Genomic DNA, 19457 nt, shown 5'->3' with positions numbered 1-19457 from the left:
TTGTGATGCCAGTGTTTGGACCAAGGCCATGTAAGCTGAGAGGGTGTCATCGTACACATTATACTCGAGCCCTATTTGCCGTATGACAAGCTGCGAATCACTTGTCAGCCTTACATAGGTTACCCCCATCTCTATTATTATACGGAGGGCATGTACGACAGCTTCGTATTCAACAATGTTGTTGGTATGCTCTTTGAATTCCAACCTAAGTGCCTGTATAATCCTTTCTCCGGTTGGGGTGATAATGACAATGCCTATTCCTGCTCCTTCCTTATTTTTGGATCCGTCGACGAAGACTTCCCATTGTCTTTGACTCGCAGGTTCGAGGATATCCATTGGATCCTTGTTTTCTTCCTCGGCTTCTGGTATTCCCTTAATCTCTTCGTCGTTGTCAAGGGGGAGGTCTGCTAAGAAATCCGCCAGAACTTGGGACTTCCGAGAATGTTGAATTTCATGAATGATGTTGAATTGGTCCAGATGGGTGTTCCATTTGGCTATTCGGCCCACTTTTCCCGTGCTTTTGAGGACTGCTTCCAATGGTGCTTTGCATGGGACCCTGACGAGGTGAGTTAGGAAGTAGGTTCTCAGTTTTTGAGTAGCCCACACCAATGCGAGGATGAGCTGTTCAATCTTAGTATAGTTTCTTTCCGCAGAATTGAGGGTCTTGCTGACGTAATAGATAGGTTGTTCTATCTTTGTATTGGTTTTGACCAATACCGCGCTGACTGCGTCCTCTGTTGCTGCTATGTACAGTGCCAAAACCTCGTCAGGATCTGGCTTCTGCAGGATCGGGATTGAGGCTAGGTGTTCTTTGATTTTTTGGAATGTTTCCTCGCATTCAACGGTCCATTCGAACCTGCTCCCTTTTTTGAGAATATTGAAGAAATGTTTGCATTTGTCCGAAGACCGGGCAATAAATCTTCCCAACGCTGCTATAGATCCATTGAGTTTCTGTACTTCCTTTAAATTCTTTGGGGACGGCATCTCTACTATGGCTTGAATCTTTGCTGGGTCTACCTCGATGCCCCTTTTTGTTACCAGATACCCGAGGAATTTCCCCGAGGTGACACCGAAAGTACATTTCTCCGGATTCACTTTCATGTGATGTTGTCTCATTGCTTCGAATATATTCCTCAGGTCCTGGTGGTGATCTTTACGCAGCTTGCTTTTGACGAGCATGTCGTCAACGTAGACTTTTAGGGTTCCTCCAATCCATGGCTTGAAGATAGCATCGACCATCCTTTGGTATGTTGCCCCTGCGTTTCGAAGTCCGAAAGGCATTCTAGTGTAGCAATAAAGGCCATGTGGGGTGTAGAACGCTGTGTGTGGCTGATCTTCTTCTGCCAGGGCTACTTGGTTGTAGCCAGAATGTCCATCCATGAATGACAGTTCTTCATATCCTTCTAATGCTTCTACCAGTTGGTCTATGCTCGGCAGGGGATAGCTGTCCTTTGGACATGCCTTGTTGAGATTAGTAAAGTCGATGCATATTCTAACCCCTCCATTTTTCTTAGGAACAATGACCATGTTGGAGATCCAGGTAGGATACTTGACTTCCTTGATAAATCCTGCGTCTAGTAGTTTCCGAAGTTCTGTTTCTACTGCCTCATGATACTCTGGAGCTACTTTTCGTATTTTCTGCCTGAACGGGGGCGTGCCCGGTTTGATGCATAGCTCGTGTTGGATTACTTTTGGGTCAATCCTCGGCATATCTCCTAGCTTCCAGGCGAACACATCCGCGTATTCCTTAAGTAATTTGGTTAAGGAATGTTCCCTTCCTTCGTCCATTATGGTCCCGATTTTGATCATCTTCGGGTTTTCTTCCGTTCCTATGTTGATTTCTTTTACGGGCTCCACTGGTGTGAACACAGGCTTCGGGTTTCCGAGGACTGGGACGTTCTTTAATTGCTATTTAGCGTTTTTCTGTTCTTCGCTGGTTGTTGAAGTACTTGTTTCTGTGCTTAGGACATTATCATCTTTCGTCAAGCCCTTCCCTGTAGTTTCCTTGAGGAACAGGTCTATAGCCTTCTCTTTCGCGGTTTCTTGATTTTTTACTCTTCGGATTTTTCGCTGCTCTTCTTGCTCGTTGTTGATATGATCCTGAGTGGCCTGGCACTCTCGCGCAGTGATCCGATCTCCCTTGATTTCCATTACTCCCTCAGGTGTTGGAAATCTGAGATATTGGTGGTATGTTGCCGCAACTCCTTTGAGCTTATGTATCCATTTTCGTCCAATAATAGCGTTGTAGGGGGAAGGGGTGTCCACCACACTGAATCGGGTTTCCAGTTTCATGGGCCCTGCGTTAACCTACAACACGATGTCTCCCAAGGGCTTCGTGGCTGCTCCATTGAATCCGTAGATGGTGTAATAAGAGGTCATTAACTGTTCATCATGGAGCTTCATCCGTTTGAATGCATCGTAAAATAGGACGTTTACGGAGCTTCCCCCGTCTATGAGGATCTTTTTGAGGTTACATCCAGCTACTGGTAGCGTTAGGACCAAGGGATCGTTATGGTGTTCCATATCTTCTTCGATATCCTCGGCATCGAAGATGATAGGAGATTCCATCCATTCTTCGTGTTCTTCCACCACTATCCCATCGACCTTATATAATTCGCAGCGGTCTTCGAATTGCTTCCGTAACCTCTTTCCTATCTGCGCTGTAAGTGAGGGTCCTGTGGCTTCAGAACACGAGATGGTGTTGATTGTTCGGTTTCCTTCCGGAAGTTGGACTAGTTTGGTTCGCTTGGATCTGTCCTCGGTAAAATCCTTTCGTACGTAATGTTTGAGATCTCCCTCATCAATTAATTTTTGGATCATTATTTTAAGGTTCTTGCACTTTTCGGTCTGGTGTCCGTTGAAACAATGATATTCACAGTAATCTTTAGACTTCTCGGATATCGTGGGATGCTTTCCCTTAGACCATGGCCACTCCAAGTTTTCCCTCCCTTTGATCTCTCGTAGGATACGAGCATAGCTAGCGTTGAGTTTCGTGTAAACTTGATCTTCGAATTTTCGGTCACCTGCTCTTCGTTCATGCCTTCGTTCCTTCCTATCTTCGTGAGGTCTCTCCCCTGAGCAACTCCTTTTGGCCCCATTGGTTTGTTCCGCTGAATTGGTGCGGTGAGACCTCTGCGGATATGCCCTCGGGTTTTCCCGTTGAATTTCTTCAAGTCGAGCGTGCTTTTCGATAATTATTCGAAGATCTCCCTCTGTCTTAGGCACGCTCCCATGAATTTCAACAAATAGGGGACTCATTCGGTCTAAGCCCCATTTGTAGCAATTGATGCTTACCACTGGGTCCACGCTTCCTATGGCTTGGCAGATCTTGTGCCATCTGTTAGTGTACTCCCTCGTGGTTTCCTTGTAGCCAATCGCTAGTGAAAAGAGCTTATCCATTCCGGTGTTTACAGTCTTGTTGTACATGTACGTTCTTAAGAATTTCTCTGCGAGTTGGTCGTATGAGTGGATGGAGTTTGGTGGCAGATTATCGAACCATGATAACGCCGATCCCTTCAGGCTTGACGGGTGATGACCGGGGTTGTCCTGGGTGTTTCTTTTGAAAAAGATTTGGATTTTCCTGCTTCCTGCGTCTTTTCCATCACATGTCCTTTTGTTGACAATGAAATCTCGCAGAAACTCGCCTCCTTTACTCACAATACGTTCTTTCTGCATAGGAATTTCAAACAAAAAACGGGAATATCCGCGTGAATCGGGTTAGTTGGCGAAATACATTCTTCCAGGAGAGGGTTAATACACGCAAGTTACAATACACGGGTTAAAGTTTTATTAAAGGAGATCCTTAGTATAAAAACTACGAAAAACCCCCCATAGAGACGGGTTCGTACGAGATCTAAAGAAAATCGTAAATCCACGGATTAAAACAATAAATCTTATCGAAGATAAAAGGTGGGTTTTTGAATACAATACAATTAACAAATGATCTATACGGTCCGAGCTGATAAATCAGAGCAATCATATGCCAATTTAAAATGAAATCACAGGACAAGATAAATCTTTTACCGGGACGAAGTCCCTGTTTCTAGCGCCAAATTGTGAACACACAAATCACGAAGGCATCCGAATGCTCACAATAAATCATCATCATCTAAAGAGATTTGTGATGATGATATCCTAGTGTTGATTCCTTGGCTCAAAACCTTCGGGTTTATCATAGCCTCATCTAACAACTCCATGCGAGGCGTTTGCGCACGGGATATAAGTACAAACAAAGAAAGCAAAACGTATAAGTAAAGATCCATGGGGTTAAATAAATATAAAGTGCTGAAATGTAAACAAGACCAAGGTTTACGTGGTTCAGCACTAAGGCCTACGTCCACGGGGTTTGTTGTTTTACTATATTCTTCACGGTTACACGAATAGTCGAATGACTTTTGGGTTTACATGTTTCTCTCTTCTAAAGGATTAACTTACACTTGCAATCTCTCTCTCTCCTTCCTTTCCTGATTTTTCCGATCCCCTTTCCTCTTGGTGGAGACGGGGTATTTATAAGGTTAGAATGTGGGACCCATCTCTGAAGGCCGTTGGAACCTTATCTTCTTGTGTTCTTGCGTCTGTCACGCAGAGGTCTGCGTTTGCCCCTTGATCCCGCAGATGCATCCTCGCTCATTCCACAGGTTGATCGACACGTACACTGCTCAGAGTGTTTAATGTGGGTAGTTGAGAGGTCTGCTCGTGTCAGACAAGTGTCTTCTGCCCCTGTCACGTCCGTGTCAGCTAACTTTCTCTCCACCGTTGATCTTAGCTTCTCTTTTGGGGATGAGATAAAGTAACTCCTCGGGGTTTATTTGGTGTTTCGCAGCGCATCATGTTTTGATTTTTTGGCCTGCATGCTTTCCACGTATCTTTTTATATACACGTGTCTGATAGTGAGATATATGTGTACACATATACATCTTCATTTGTACCCCCATTGATTATTCCGATCAGACCCGTATGTTTTAACAAAGATTTGTTTGATGCCTTATTAAACCAGTAATTGATATTTTCCGTGTATTGCTCATATAACCACATAAATAATAAAATTAATGAAAAATAATTACAAGAAAATATAAATACAGAGGTAAAAATATATAAATTAAGCACCCATCAAGTACCCTCAAACCTATATTTTGTTAGTCCTCGAGCAAAACTAATTTGAAATACAGAATAAAATCCTAATTCACTTTCGCAGGCATCACCGCTGCATTTAATGTGCAACAAGCCGTTAAACCCCTAGGTGGCCCTACCTGCCGAGTGTTTTCTAGGGAGGGTTTACAAGAGCCCACAATACCTTTACTCCAATTTCTAATTGGTCACAAGTATCCAAAGAGCTATGAGGACATGAAGTTCTCCTCCTATTTCCAAGTAATTATAAGTGCAAGATAAAAAAACGTCTACCACTATATCCCTTCAACAACGAGAGGCAAATCCGCTTAATAACAGAAGAGAGATCTGTTCAACAGTGGGAGGATATGTCCACTCAACAACGGGGAAAAAATATCCGGCCAACAATGGGATTAACATCGGGAGAGAGATATCCTCCCAAAAACATAAGAAATATTCCGTCAACAACGGAAGTAAGAGTATCTGTGGTTAGTAATACCAATGCCAGATATGACTTGTGCCAGATGAAAATCGGACTAACAGAGCAACCAATATGTATTTCGCATTGACTCTCTCATAGTGCTCAATAGAAACATCTTCGGCTTCGGCTTCAACTCTTGATGATAAACCTTCGAAATTTGTAGAACTTCAAATAATTTATTCTTTTTCTTCGATCATTTATTGTCTTGAAACTTCGTTTTGGATTTCTTCTTCTCCATGGCCTTCACTAAAGAAACTATAATATTTTCTTTTTAATTTTTTTTTATACAAGAATGAAAAACTAAACTGAATGATATAAAATTGAAACTTTACTTGCCATCGAAGAAGGATTTTTGCACTTGATTCTTCACAACTTTAATATTGTTTTGGAAACATAAATCTTCAAAAATTTACATCTTTTGCTTCTTTTTATTTGTTCCTTTGAATATGTAACTTTTTTCTTCCTTTATTGCTTGTAAACCTTAAATGTCTTCAACTTCTTCATGAATTTATGTTCATCCTCTTGTTGATGATAATGAGTTTATATTGAGAGAGAGTTGTAATCCAATAACTAAAACGAGGTCAGTTTTGTCTCCGTGGTATTTCCTTCTGACCTAATTATGTCTCCAGCATGGATGGTCGGGTATACCACGATTACTCTCTCAAAGGTTAATTGTCTCTCCGTAATGTCAAATTCTCTATTGTCTCTCTAGAATTCTCTCTTGTATCTCTAGAATGTCGAGTTCTCTAGCAATTCTAGTTTGCATCGTTTCGGTGGAAAACAATATGTAAACTTAGATAAAAGAATACTATGTGACTTTAAATGTTGGAGATTTATTATTGGCATCATTTTATTAAACTCTACCCCTAAACCTAAATCTAACATTGTCCTCAATGTTTTAAACTTTAGAACCTATGATGGTATGGAATATATTGATAAGAGAAACCAATGCAATTCAAAGACAAGGGATTGGAAAATTTCACCTGACTGATGCAAGAAAAGTTGTACTCCCTGTTACATATATCAAAAGATAATAATAACAAGAAAGACTAGAATAAAACATAACTATAGAAATACAAACAAGACTTTCCATATATTAACAACCTAAATATCTGGGGATCAACCTAGAACACAATATATACAACCAGTGACAACCTCACACTCTCGTTGTAGCAACGTAAAGATACAAAGATTATCAAAAGGAAAGAGCCACCCCCAAACCTGTTTTTTGCAAAGGATATATCATTGTGAACAAAACTAACTTAGTCAAAGGGTTTGCTAGTAAAGAAAAATGAAACTACCGTGGTAACATGCGTAGGTACAAATATGTCACGAGATCTAAAGTAATCCAGTAAAATATGAGAAGCACATAGTTCTAATCCAAAATTAGGAATCTTTCGAAGTTGCGCTAATAATTCTAGGTATATTAACTTATCCACTAGGTTTGCGACCCTGTATTAAATAATAATCATCATCAACCAAGGAATCTATAGGAATATCACAATATAGATGATTAAAAGTAACCTTATAAATAGAGTCCAGTGTTTCTAAGTCCTTAGACTTAAATACAGTTTCCTCAGAATTAAGACATTCTTCATAAGCATCATTGTTATAACACTGGTATGCCATACCATTTAAAAGATTGGTGTCCTTAATCTTAAACTCTCATTTTGAATAAGGGATTGACCATTAACACGGTTAGGAGTTGGACTAATTACACCACCTTCAGTTAGCATGACAATATCTCTTTTCCTATAATCACAATTATCAAGTTCATCATCATTCTCCAGATACATTGATTCACTAGTTAAACCGGTTTTATCATAAATACCAAGAGTATGCCAATAATGAGGCGTTATAGTAAAGATGGTAATTAGTGATGCAAATATGTTATAGTAAGATTGATCATCTCTCTCATATTGTGACCGAAAAATATGCGAATAATAATAGGAATTAAAACATTATGGATCATAAACTTGGTAGGATTAGTAATAATCATAACCTTCACAAGGTCTGTAATGATTATGACCCTGAGAAAGATTCCAATTATTATTGACACATTATGTAAGCATGGAGTCCTGGAAATGTAAACTTCTATGCATATATTCTCCAATTGTTTCAGTAGATGGCTCCTCTTTCTGGAAATTTCGGGATAAATTCCATAATTCCATAAAGGAAGTCAATTCACCCGACTCCATATATGAAGATAAAATAAAAATAAAAAGCTATACAAAATAAAATAATGCTAATTCAAAAATTACACAAACAAGAAATCACAGGTCGATGAATTCATATCACAAACCGCACCATAAAAGATAAAAAAGATAAAAAAAAATGCTCGTACTCTTATAATTGGAACAGAAGAGTTCAGAGAACTCTATTAAGTACTAGGAAAATGCATGTGCGATGCACTTGCCGTCCCGTTGAAAAAAATACGAATAAACAATACGGGCATGTTCGATTTCAGTAATTGAACTTCTCTTTCCCCTGTCCAAATTACTACTTTCCTCTAATTGAGGTTGTCTTTGTTTTGGGTCGATTTCGTCCGGAACATCTTGCTTCTTTCATTTTCAGTTGTTGGAAAACGACTAATAAAGTTTGATTTTTAAAGTTTTAATAAAAATTATAATTTATTATTTTCTTTTGTGAATGAAAAACTTATTAGTCCCACACCGTGGAGTTTCCACTTTTTAGTTGTTTTAAAAGACTATCTAAGATTTTTAGTCCCACATCGCGGAGTTCCTCTTCTTAAGTTGTATTTGTCAATTATATAAACAAATTCACTACTTTTGTAAAATCCACGGGAAAAAGGTTGCTACATATTTTAGAGGGACCCCCAAGGAAAAATATTTTATATTGTTTTCTTATGCGTTCGCGATTTTCGTTAAGGGTTTTTTCGGAGTTGCCAAGCTCAAGTTGAGCATCTACTACATATGCTAGTAGTAGGTGTAGTAGGGTGTTTTATCCTGGAGATATCCGTCCTGTCAGGGCTGTAGCATCACTCTTGAGTGTAGCCGGACGCTAATGTCTTAAGGGCAACATGTTGAACACGTGATTTACTCTGTTTTTTCAAAGTTTTGCCTTATTGCTGTTGTGGAGATTTGGGGAGCTCGCCTGTTTCATCAAATCGATCACTTCCATTATAAAGGAGCTAAGTATCAATAACTTTTAATGATTTTATTTTTTCCTTATTTTTAATTATTGCACCCAACATCAATAACGGTGAATTCTCCGTTGATTCCATGTGAACGTTTCATGCCTCTTTCGGTAGGTGTACCTGCTAATGCTAGTTAATTGTCCCCTATGATTTCAGCAGGGCTTCGGGGTATTTTTGTAACCATTTGAATAGTGGGAGGTAGTTGATCCATTTGCGTATTTAAACGCAATAGAGATATGATAAGCATAATTGTTTGCAGCTTCACTAATATCAACAAAATCATATTTAAGTGTTCGATCGATCCATCTAACAATATGGAAGTCAAAAGACTGAGCTGAGTTACTTCATTTAAATAGCATCTCTTACTTGAAGTCATTAACCACTGTGATACCCTTTGAAGTTTGAGCTTACAAATTATCCATGTGATTGACATAATCAAAACTATCTCGTCCATTCAGTAATTTTCAGAACCATACGAAAATCTACTGTGAGCATGCAAAGAAAGTGATGAATTTTCTTATTACAAATAAACTCTTTAAAAGTGATGAGTTTCCATGTATATGTATATGCTTGTCAATTAGTCAATCACATGCACCTGACTCTTTTATCAACTGGAGTTAGTGAACTATATAAATTTATATATCCAAACGTCCATTCTCTAATTTTCCTAATATAACCATCGTCACTGACGCTAAAAGTTTCCTGATATAACCATCTTCACTGACGCTAAAATTAAGAAGATGTTACCCGACTTCATTAAGAAAAAAATTGAAATTCGTCCGTGCCTTTCTTTTTCTTTTTAGATTCTTTATCTTATGTAGTTCCTCGAATTTATTTGTATTGATTGAGGATTGTTTATTTATTTCAGGTTTTTTTACGGGGGTCATTGTAGAATTAGAAAGATGTGCAGTTAGGGTTTATGGTTGACGTAATTGGATTGATGCAGTGAAACGATTCGATATTAGCATTTTTTAGTTTTTTTATTTGTTTTGAATTTGATTGATTAATTACAACTCCCAAGCAGATCTGCTTCTTCATCTTATCAAGCAAATCTTATAGTTTCTCACTTTACAGTGACACTCTTTTCTTATTCTAGCTTATTCACAGCAACGATGTCGTTGTAGAGACCGTGGAAGAAATCGTTGAAAACCTACTTCAGAGATTATGTCTCAATTCCAAACATCAATATGTCTCAATTCCAAACATCAATATCACGTCCTGAAGTGGTTTGTATCTCAATTTTATATTTGTTTTTTTTTGGCTAAATTTTGAGTAGGGTTTTTGATACGGGTTTATGCGTATATATATATATATATATATTATAAAAAGAAGTGGTGTGTGTGTAGCCTTACAAATCCGACCATCGATTTCGTCATCCAACGGCTCGGATCGATTCGTTATATGTTCTATATAGACGTCCGTCCGATCCCGTTTTTAATATATAATTTTGGACGGCGCGGATTATGCCCGGCCCAACCAAAATTCCCTAGTTTTACTTTGACCAATTTTTAGGTTTCATGAACCGCATCCTAACCTTACCGTGACCAATTAAATTTGTGGTCTGCTCGATTTGATTAGCCAGGACGCATGCATACACATTTGAGAACCCATTACTAAATATTGTAATGGGCTAGACAGCTATTACTAAATATCTATGTACATGGGCTCCACAGCTCTCCCAAATTTTGTATGGACGCATGCATAGGGGTGAGCATTTGATCCATAATCCGTGGATTTAACCGGGACCAACCGTTCATTTGCGGATGGGTGTCCGGACCGTTCGTTAATGGGTTGGATGCAGATGGAATTTTTAAAATCCAACGGATAAAGGATCGGGCCCGGATGCAACCTTGAAAATCCGTTGGACATCCATATCCGTTAAATTAAGGACATTTATATAGTTCTAGAAAATGTTATGGATCATTTAGGAATTTTTAAGATGTTTGCTTGGGGTGACGTACATCGCATTTTTATATTTGCATACATATATAAGATATATAGGTTTTATAAGGAGTCATTTGTGTTAGCTTTATTTTCTTTACTATAAATTTTAACTAAAACAAATCCATTGGATTATCCGCATCCAATCCGTCCATCCGTGCATCCATTGGATATGGATTGGATGCGGATGCCAAATTTGAAATCCGTAGTGCAATGGATTGGATGCGGATGAGGTGAAAACCGGTTCATACCGACCCATGCTCACCCCGGCATGCATACAGAGTTGCTAGACCTGCTTGCTAAAAGAACATCTACTTATCAAGTCAATAGCTTCATTCCTCGTGTCGTTATTGGTGCATGCGGAGGACGACACGTTAATCATATTTAATATTAGTAAAGGAGATTCAATAAGCTAAGGTTCACGACAAACTTAGAGTATTACTACCCCATTACGGCAGTATCCTGTGCTAGATTAATTAGCTGATTTACCTCAGTTATATTTTTCGTATAAGATATGTATTAGAATTCTATTTACATAATGGTTTCTAAATTAACTACGTTTAGAATATAAGAAATACGAAAAGAAAAAGAAAAGGAAAAAAAATATAAATTTTAGGAAGTTAGGAATATAGGAAATCAGTAAATCAAATCTTAATTAGGGGATTACATTTGACTCTTGATTTTCTAATCCACGGCCCCGGCTGCTATGGCCCGACTGACTAAACACGACCCGATCATTACATGTTGACTAAATTTTAATGCGGGGACTATATTTGACTCTAAATTTTCTAATCCACGGCCGGGATCGTAGGCCCCGGCTGCTATGACCCGACTGATCAAACACGAAACGATCATTACATGCTGACTAAAATTTTATGTGAGGATATTGACCGGCCGGCCGAACAGTAAACAAAACTCGAAAAAGGTTGATCCCGGCCGTAGACCGGGGTGATACCTAGTATATATATATATATATATATATCAATCTTTGTTACAATTGAAGAATTAGAAACTTAAACTGGAGGAGAGGCCCAATTCCACGTCTTAAGAACAATACCAATGGTCTTAATGTTAGTTATGTCTTCTCAGAAGAGTTCCTAATTCAGTTGAGGTGAGCTCTATGCGAACAACGTAATTGGTCAAACTGTGTGTAATCCAGTTCCTGATTTTTTTTTTTTTTTTTTTTTGTGTTTATGTTATATGGTTTCATTTGATTTTTATTATTTGTTAATGAATGTGCAGGTTGATATATAGTAACTGTGGAACAGATAAGAGATTTGTGGTTGGGTTAGCTTCAAAGGTGGAAATATAAAAATAGAGGTAATACACATTAATTAGGATTATCACTTTTATATGATCACTGATTTTGTATTTGCGGCTGATCCCATCAATCCGAATTTAGCTTCAAAGGTGGAAATATAAAAATAGAGGTAATAAACATTGATTAGGATTATCACTTTTATATGATCACTGATTTTGTATTTGCGGCTGATCCCATTAATCCGAACGAGGCCGTAAAATGGCTATATAATGCCTGATGCTAGCCACTGGCGTGCACGGTACCATCTTGGTTTGTGGTCGTTACAAGACCAAGGACGGCTGAGATTGACCGTAAAATACCAAAAGATGGACAGGAATCACAGGATCGACCAATTTATGACGAGACAAAGGACGCCAAAAATTATATATAGCTGGATAAATCTGGCCATTGAATTGTCATCCTACGTCTGGGAGTGAACTATCCGTGAGGTATATATCCGAACGTCCACTCTCTAATTTTCCTAATATAACCATCTTCACTGACGCTAAATTAAAAAGATATTACCCGACTTCATCAAGAAAAAAAATTGAAATTCGTCCGTGTCTTTCTTTTTCTTTTTAGATTCTTTATCTTATGTAGTTCCTCGAATTTATTTGTATTGATTGCAGGTTTTTTTCAGGTTTTTTTACAGGGGTCATTGTAGAATCAGAAAGATGTGCAGTTAGGGTTTATGGTTGACGTAATTGGATTGATGCAGCGAAACGATTCGGTTTTAGAATTCTTTAGTTTTTTTTGTTTGTTTTGAATTTGATTGATTAATTCCAACTCCCAAGCAGATCTTCTTCTTCATCTTATCAAGCAAGTCTTCCAGTTTCTCACTTTACAGTGACACTCTTCTCTTATTCTAGCTTATTCACATCAACGATGTCGTTGTAGAGACTTTTGAAGAAATCGTTGAAATCCTACTTCAGAGATTCTGTCTCAATTCCAAACAGAAATATCACGTCCTGAAGTGGTTTGTCTCAATTTTGTATTTGTATTTTTGGCTAAATTTTGATACGGGTTTTTGATACGGGTTTATGCATATATATATATATAATCTTTGTTACAATTGAAGAATTAGAAACTTAAACTGTAGGGAAGGCCCAATTTCACGTCTTTAGAACAATACCAATGGTCTTAATGTTAGTTATGTCTTCTTAGAAGAGTTCCTAATTCAATTGAGGTGAGTTCTATGTGAACAACGTAATTGGTCAAACTGTGTGTAATCCAGTTCATGATTATTTTTATTTGTGTGTTTATATTATTTGGTTTCATTTGATTTTTATTATTTGTTAATGAATGTGCAGGTTGATATATAGCAACTGTGGAGGAGATAAGAGATTTGTGGTTAGGTTAGCTTCAAAGGTGGAAATATAAAAATAGAGGTAATAAACCTTGATTAGGATTATCACTTTTATATGATCACTGATTTTGTATTTGTGGCTGATCCCATCAATCCGAACTTAGCTTCAAAGGTGGAAATATAAAAATAGAGGTAATAAACATTGATTAGGATTATCACTTTTATATGATCACTGATTTTGTATTTGCGGCTGATCCCATCAATCCGAACGAGGCTGTAAAATGGCTATATAATGCATGATGCTAGCCACTGGCGTGCACGGTACCATCTTGGTTTGTGGTCGTTAGATTTATGTGTCAGCACCGTTTTAGTAATGAATTATATATCAATCGTATATATGACTGAAATCGGAGGTAGTGAACCTATTGTTGAGGACAATGAATTACTGGCATTAGGGGAGATTTGTCTACCGATATTCCCTTATGTAGTGTTAATCATTGGGCTTTCAATGTCAATTTCCAATATTTAGCAACATTGAGCCTTCGACTTTGTGATATTCATTTATATGATACTGATATGGTTTTGCACCTCTAAATTCCAGAAATTATCCCGTATCTCGGAATCAGCGTTAATTTTAGTGGTAGAAGCCCGAGTTAAATGTTTTTTGATTGTTTGGTTCAAAGCATTTCATTTGTGTATTCTTTTATCTATGTTCTATCGTTTGTGTGTTTTTATGTTTTGTAGGTCAGTTATGTGGCTCAAATTATATCAGTAGAAGAGACATTGCACCTGAATTCTTAGTTGTTCATGGACGTTAGAGTTGGCAGAGTTTTCAGGGCAAGTTGAAGCAGTGACCACATCGTGTTCGGGACCAGGATTTCAGATTGAAAATCCAGATACGATGTGATTCTGGAAACTCGATTGTGCGATGTGACTGCCGATGCATTTGAGTTTCCAGTATTACATTGCTTCTTGGTTTCACAGTATTACATTGCTTCTTGGTTTCGTATATTGTTCGGATAATAAGTCCTTGAGCCCCCTGATAAAATGTTTGCGTACCAGGTTTGCCAATTCAGATAAGTATGGTACGTTCTCATGGGAATGTGAATTTTGATTATCACATTATCATTTCGGATTGTAGAATTTGTTTATATGGTTAGCTCAATCACTTAGTGTTTCTTATTGTTCGAGTCTCTTTGAATTCACGCTTAAAAAGAATCTCTGTGTTTTGATGCCAACATATTAATGTTGTGTGTGTAAGGGAAACAAATAGTATGTGCTGGTCTTTGAAATAATGAGACCAGTTGTGGGAGAGAGAAAGGCTATTAAACGAATAATAGTTGCCACACCTTCATCAGGCAAAGTTACCTCGATGGAAACAACTTAAATATGCAGGTTAGGTTCTAAAATTGAACAAAATTCTCTTAATAATATGCTATTGTTTCCTGAGTCTTGATTCAGGAACATCTAGCATTGCACATGCTTTAACACTACACAAGGATAACAGTTACTTTAATCAACCTGATATGAGATATATGAAGAAAATGAAGGTAAACCTATATTTATACGTGTGTTGTTTCTTTGCAGTAGATTTTTAACTTGAAAATTTAGCAAATTGGATTTTTCCGTAGATCATGTATGTCATACGAATATATTCCGACTCCACATTCATAGTCTAAGTTTTGTATCCTGCATTCCTATCTTAATCAATTTTTATTTATTTAATAGGGAAGAGATGATTCAGAAGTTAGTGCATTGAAGGTATGTCATTTGCATGGAGCAACAGGGATTGTATGAAGTAATCCATGGACCACTTTATTCCAATAAACACAGATGTTACATACGCCCACAATATAAGACCATCAGGTTTTGCAATTTCCAGGTATTAATTTGATTCACTTTATGATGAGTCACTCACTTTCTGGGTTTTTTTGACTTTGTGGGTTTGTTATTGGTATTCTTGGTCCAACATTGAAATTTCTTAGAGGCGCTGTTAGTAAATGCAAGAAATGGGATTGATTTGTTCTATAGTGAACAAATTGGAACAACAGATGAATCGAAAATGGTAACTCTGATTCGGAAATCATCCCGAGAACTAAGTTCTTAATAAATTCAACAATTGATATCCTTACCGTCGCCCTTCCTACACCATTAATAGGGCAAAACTAAACAAAGCAGGAATCAATCCACACACGACACGTGTGAGACTCCTAGAGGATGCAAACATAAAAAGTAAACAAAAGATAAGAATAAATGAAGGCACCCTAGGTTCAGATAAGTGCATCCCATGTATTAGGAGACTACATGACATTGCCTACTCCTTCAGATTGTCTTTGTCCTCAAGGATAAAAGTTGGAAAATGAGATGTAATGTTTGGCAGGTCCTCCCAAGTTGCTTCTTCTGCTGTGGCATTAGACCAATGAATAAGAACTCGTGGGACAATGTGATCACCCTTGGTAGCTGTTCTGTAAGCACGAGCTGAGACTGGATATGTCCTTCATGATCCACTAATGGCAGAGTTGGGGAAGGGACATAAGTAGATCCAATCTTCTTCTTAAGCTGAGACACATGAAAAACAGGATGTACTCTAGCTTCTGGAGGAAGTTGCAACTTGTAAGCTAAGGAACCCACTTTAGCAATAATAGGGAAAGGGCCATAGTACTTAGCTGAAAGTTTAAAATTCTTTCTTAGAAAGACAGAGGCTTGTCTGTAGGGTTGCAACTTGAGGTAGACTAATTCACCCACTTCAAAAGATCTTTCAGTCCTCTTTTGATCAGCAAAAAACTTCATTCTGGCATGAGCAACTGACAAGGAGTCCTTAAGAATATCCAGCATGGTAGATCTTTGTTGAAGATAGTCTTCAACTGTAGCTACAGAAGTAGTTAGAGTGGTTGGGAAAGCTAAATCAGGAGCATTATAACCATACAGAGCCTTGAAAGGAGTCATTTTGATACTAGTATGGTAGCTAGTATTGTACCACCACTCTGCAAGTACTAACCAGTTGAACCATTTCTTGGGTTCAAATCCTGTCATACATCTTAAATAATTCTCCAAACAAGCATTAACCCTCTCAATTTGACCATCTGTCTGAGGGGTGATAGGCAGTGCTGAGTTTGAGAGTAGTACCCAAATGATGAAAAATGTCTTGTCAGAAATTACTAGTGAATATCTTGTATATGTCAGAGATGATGGAAACAGGCAAGCCATGTAATCTGAAGATATGATGGAGGAATGGTTTAGCCACTGTGACTGTAGTATAAGGGTGTTTGAGGCGAATGAAATGGTTGTACTTAGTGAGTCTGTCCACAACTACTAGGATAACATCCTTGTGCTCACTCTGGGGAAGACCCTCAATGAAATCCATTGATATATGCTGCCATGCTTGCTCAGGAATGGGCAGTGGCTGCAACATACCAGCAGGCAGAGTGTGCTCATGCTTATTTCTTTGACAAACATCACAAGAAGTCACCATAGCAATAATATCCTCTTGCATTTTTGGCCAAAAAAAATGTAGTTCGGCTCTATTGTAGGTGGCTTGAATGCCAGAATGGCCACCAATGGCTGATGAGTGTAATGAAGATAAAATAGAGGATTTAATGTTGTTGCCAGTACCTATGTATAATCTTGACTTGTACCTGAGGACCTCATCATGATAGGTGAAGTGAGGAGTTGCAGAAGGTGAGAGCAGCAATTGAGCAATCAATTGTTGGGCCTTTGGATCATTGACATAACTAAGAATGACCTCCTGCATCCAGATGGGTTTGGACAGTGTGATGGCTTGGAGTGTAATATCTGAATGACTTCTCCTGGACAAGGCATCAACAACTTTGTTTTCGATCCCCTTCTTGTATTGGATGTCATAATCAAATCCTAATAACTTCATCAGCCATTTCTGCTGTAAGCCAGTGGTGATCTTCTGCTCTAGAAAGAATTTAATGCTCTCATGATCAGTCTTGATGGTGAAGTGATGTCCTTGGAGATAATGCCTCCATTTAGTAACTATTGATCCCACTGCCATAGGATCCTTCTCATATGTTGATAATCCCATAGCTTTGGGACCTAATGGTTTATTATGAAACGCTATGAGTTTGCCATCTTGCATCAATACAACTCCAATGCCAGAATCAGAAGCATCTGTTTCTAGGACGAACTTCTTTGAAAAATCTGGAAGTGCCAACACATGAGTAGTTGTCATTGCCACTTTAAGTTTGTTGAATGCCTCTTCAGCAGCTGGGGACCAATGAAAATCATTTTTCTTTAAAAGTTCAGTCAATGGCTTACTAATTGTGCCATACCCTCTGACAAACTTTCTATAGTAGCCAGTTAGGCCCAAGAACCCTCTTAATGCCTTGATAGTGGTGGGAGTTGGCCACGAAGTCATGCAACTGATCTTTGCAGGGTCAACTACAACACCCTGAGCTGTGATGATGTGGCCTAAATACTCCAATTCAGTTTGTGCAAAATAGCATTTTGATAACTTGGCATGTAACTGATGTTGTCTCAGGACAGAGAGTACTTGTTGAAGGTGAAGTTTATGTGATTCCATATCTGGACTATAAACAAGGATATCATCAAAGAAAACCAAAAAAAAAATTCCTCAAAAATGGTTGGAAGATGTCATTCATGAGTGCCTGGAAGGTGGCAGGGGCATTGGTGAGGCCAAAAGGCATGACAAGAAACTCATAGTGACCATGATGAGATCTGAAAGCTGTTTTAGGTATGTCAGGTGGGAATAATCTGATTTGATGATACCATGATCTGAGATCAATCTTGGTGAAAACTACAGAACCATGTAACTCATCCAATAGCTCATCAATTATAGGAATTGGAAATTTATCCTTAATTGTGAGATCATTTAGCCTCCTATAATAAACACAAAATCTTCAGCAATTGTCCTTCTTCTTGACCAATAAAATGGGTGAAGCAAATGGACTATGGATAGGTTGGATGATGCCTTGATGTAACATTTGTTGAATCAAATCCTTAATGATACCTTTCTGTACATAGGGTCATTTATAAGGTCTTAGATTGACTGGTTGTGAATTGGGCTTTAAAGGAATAGTGTGATCCAGACTTCTGTGAGGTGGTAAAGATGTAGGTTCTGTAAAAACATCTTGAAAATCTTGCAATAAGGAAGAAATTTCTGGAGGATGTGAAGTAGGAGTGGGAGTGTCTGAGATTGACATTAGTTGAGCACAAATGCCATGAGTGTTGTTTTGGAAGAATTTATGGACACTCTTATTGCTTACGGGTTTCAAACTGGGTGTTGTAGAAGTACCAGTGAGAGTAACATTTACACCCAGATGCAGGAAGAAAACACTCAAAGTTTTGAAGTTAAAAAGTACATTACCAAATTGGCTTAGCCAGTCAGCCTCCAACACTATGTCATAACCACCCAAGAGAAGCAACCTGAGATCCCCAGAGAATGTATGATCTTGCATTGTCCGTTATAATGACTTGCAGATGCCTGAACTGGAAGTTTTGGCACCATTTGCCACAGTGACAACAAACTGAGTAGTAGGAGTAATAATGCAGTGTAGTTGCTTAGCTAAAGCTGAATCTATAAAATTGTTGGTGCTGCCAGTATCAATAAGTATAGAGATATTTTGTGTCTTAAGAAGACCAGGAACTCTAATAGTGTCTCCTCTACTAGTACTTGTTAAAGCATTTAGAGAAATTTTCATGTCACTGTCAATTGGAGAATCAGTACCCTCATCATGTAGTATGTCTTATTCAGTAATGGTGTCAGCACTCTCTTCTTCTGCAACTATCCAAAATAGTTGATGTGTTTTGCAAACATGCCCTTGTCTATACACCTCATCACAATTGTAGCACAATCCTTGTGCCTTCCTGAGTTTGAGCTGCTCAGAAGTGAGTCTCTTAATGGGAGGGTGAGTGGGGTTTGACTTAGGAAGAAGTGGTGGTGGTGGTGGTTTTGGATTTGTTGGTGGAAGAGCTGGTGGTTTTGGGGATAAATTAGATTGATAGGTTGGTTTTCCCATGAAAAATGAATTGGAAAAAAAAATTTGTGGTGGGTTTTGAAGGTTTTTGTTGATGAAGTAATGATTGTTCCTGTAGCCTTGCTTGAGAAAATGCTCTCATGAGGGTGGTAGGGTGAAACATCAGCACATTGTGTTGGATTTCTTCCTTAAGAGCTCCAATGAAA

At 38.3% G+C, this 19457-nt stretch overlaps 1 long non-coding RNA gene across 2 annotated transcripts; it reads left to right on the top strand.

Annotated features, from left to right (window-relative positions):
• Positions 1–12490: 12490 nt before the first annotated feature.
• On the top strand, positions 12491–15132 carry LOC113277712. Of its 2 annotated transcripts, none has more exons than XR_003325084.1 (3): positions 12491–12961; positions 13296–13373; positions 14036–15132. It is a non-coding gene; the product is annotated as an uncharacterized LOC113277712 (long non-coding RNA). The 2 variants fall into 2 exon arrangements; XR_003325083.1 differs by having other exon boundaries at positions 12491–13171.
• Positions 15133–19457: the final 4325 nt, after the last annotated feature.

Source organism: Papaver somniferum, chromosome 5 (assembly GCF_003573695.1).
Source record: "Papaver somniferum cultivar HN1 chromosome 5, ASM357369v1, whole genome shotgun sequence".
Classification (NCBI taxonomy): domain Eukaryota; kingdom Viridiplantae; phylum Streptophyta; class Magnoliopsida; order Ranunculales; family Papaveraceae; genus Papaver; species Papaver somniferum.
This window is presented reverse-complemented; position numbering and strand designations above follow the sequence as displayed.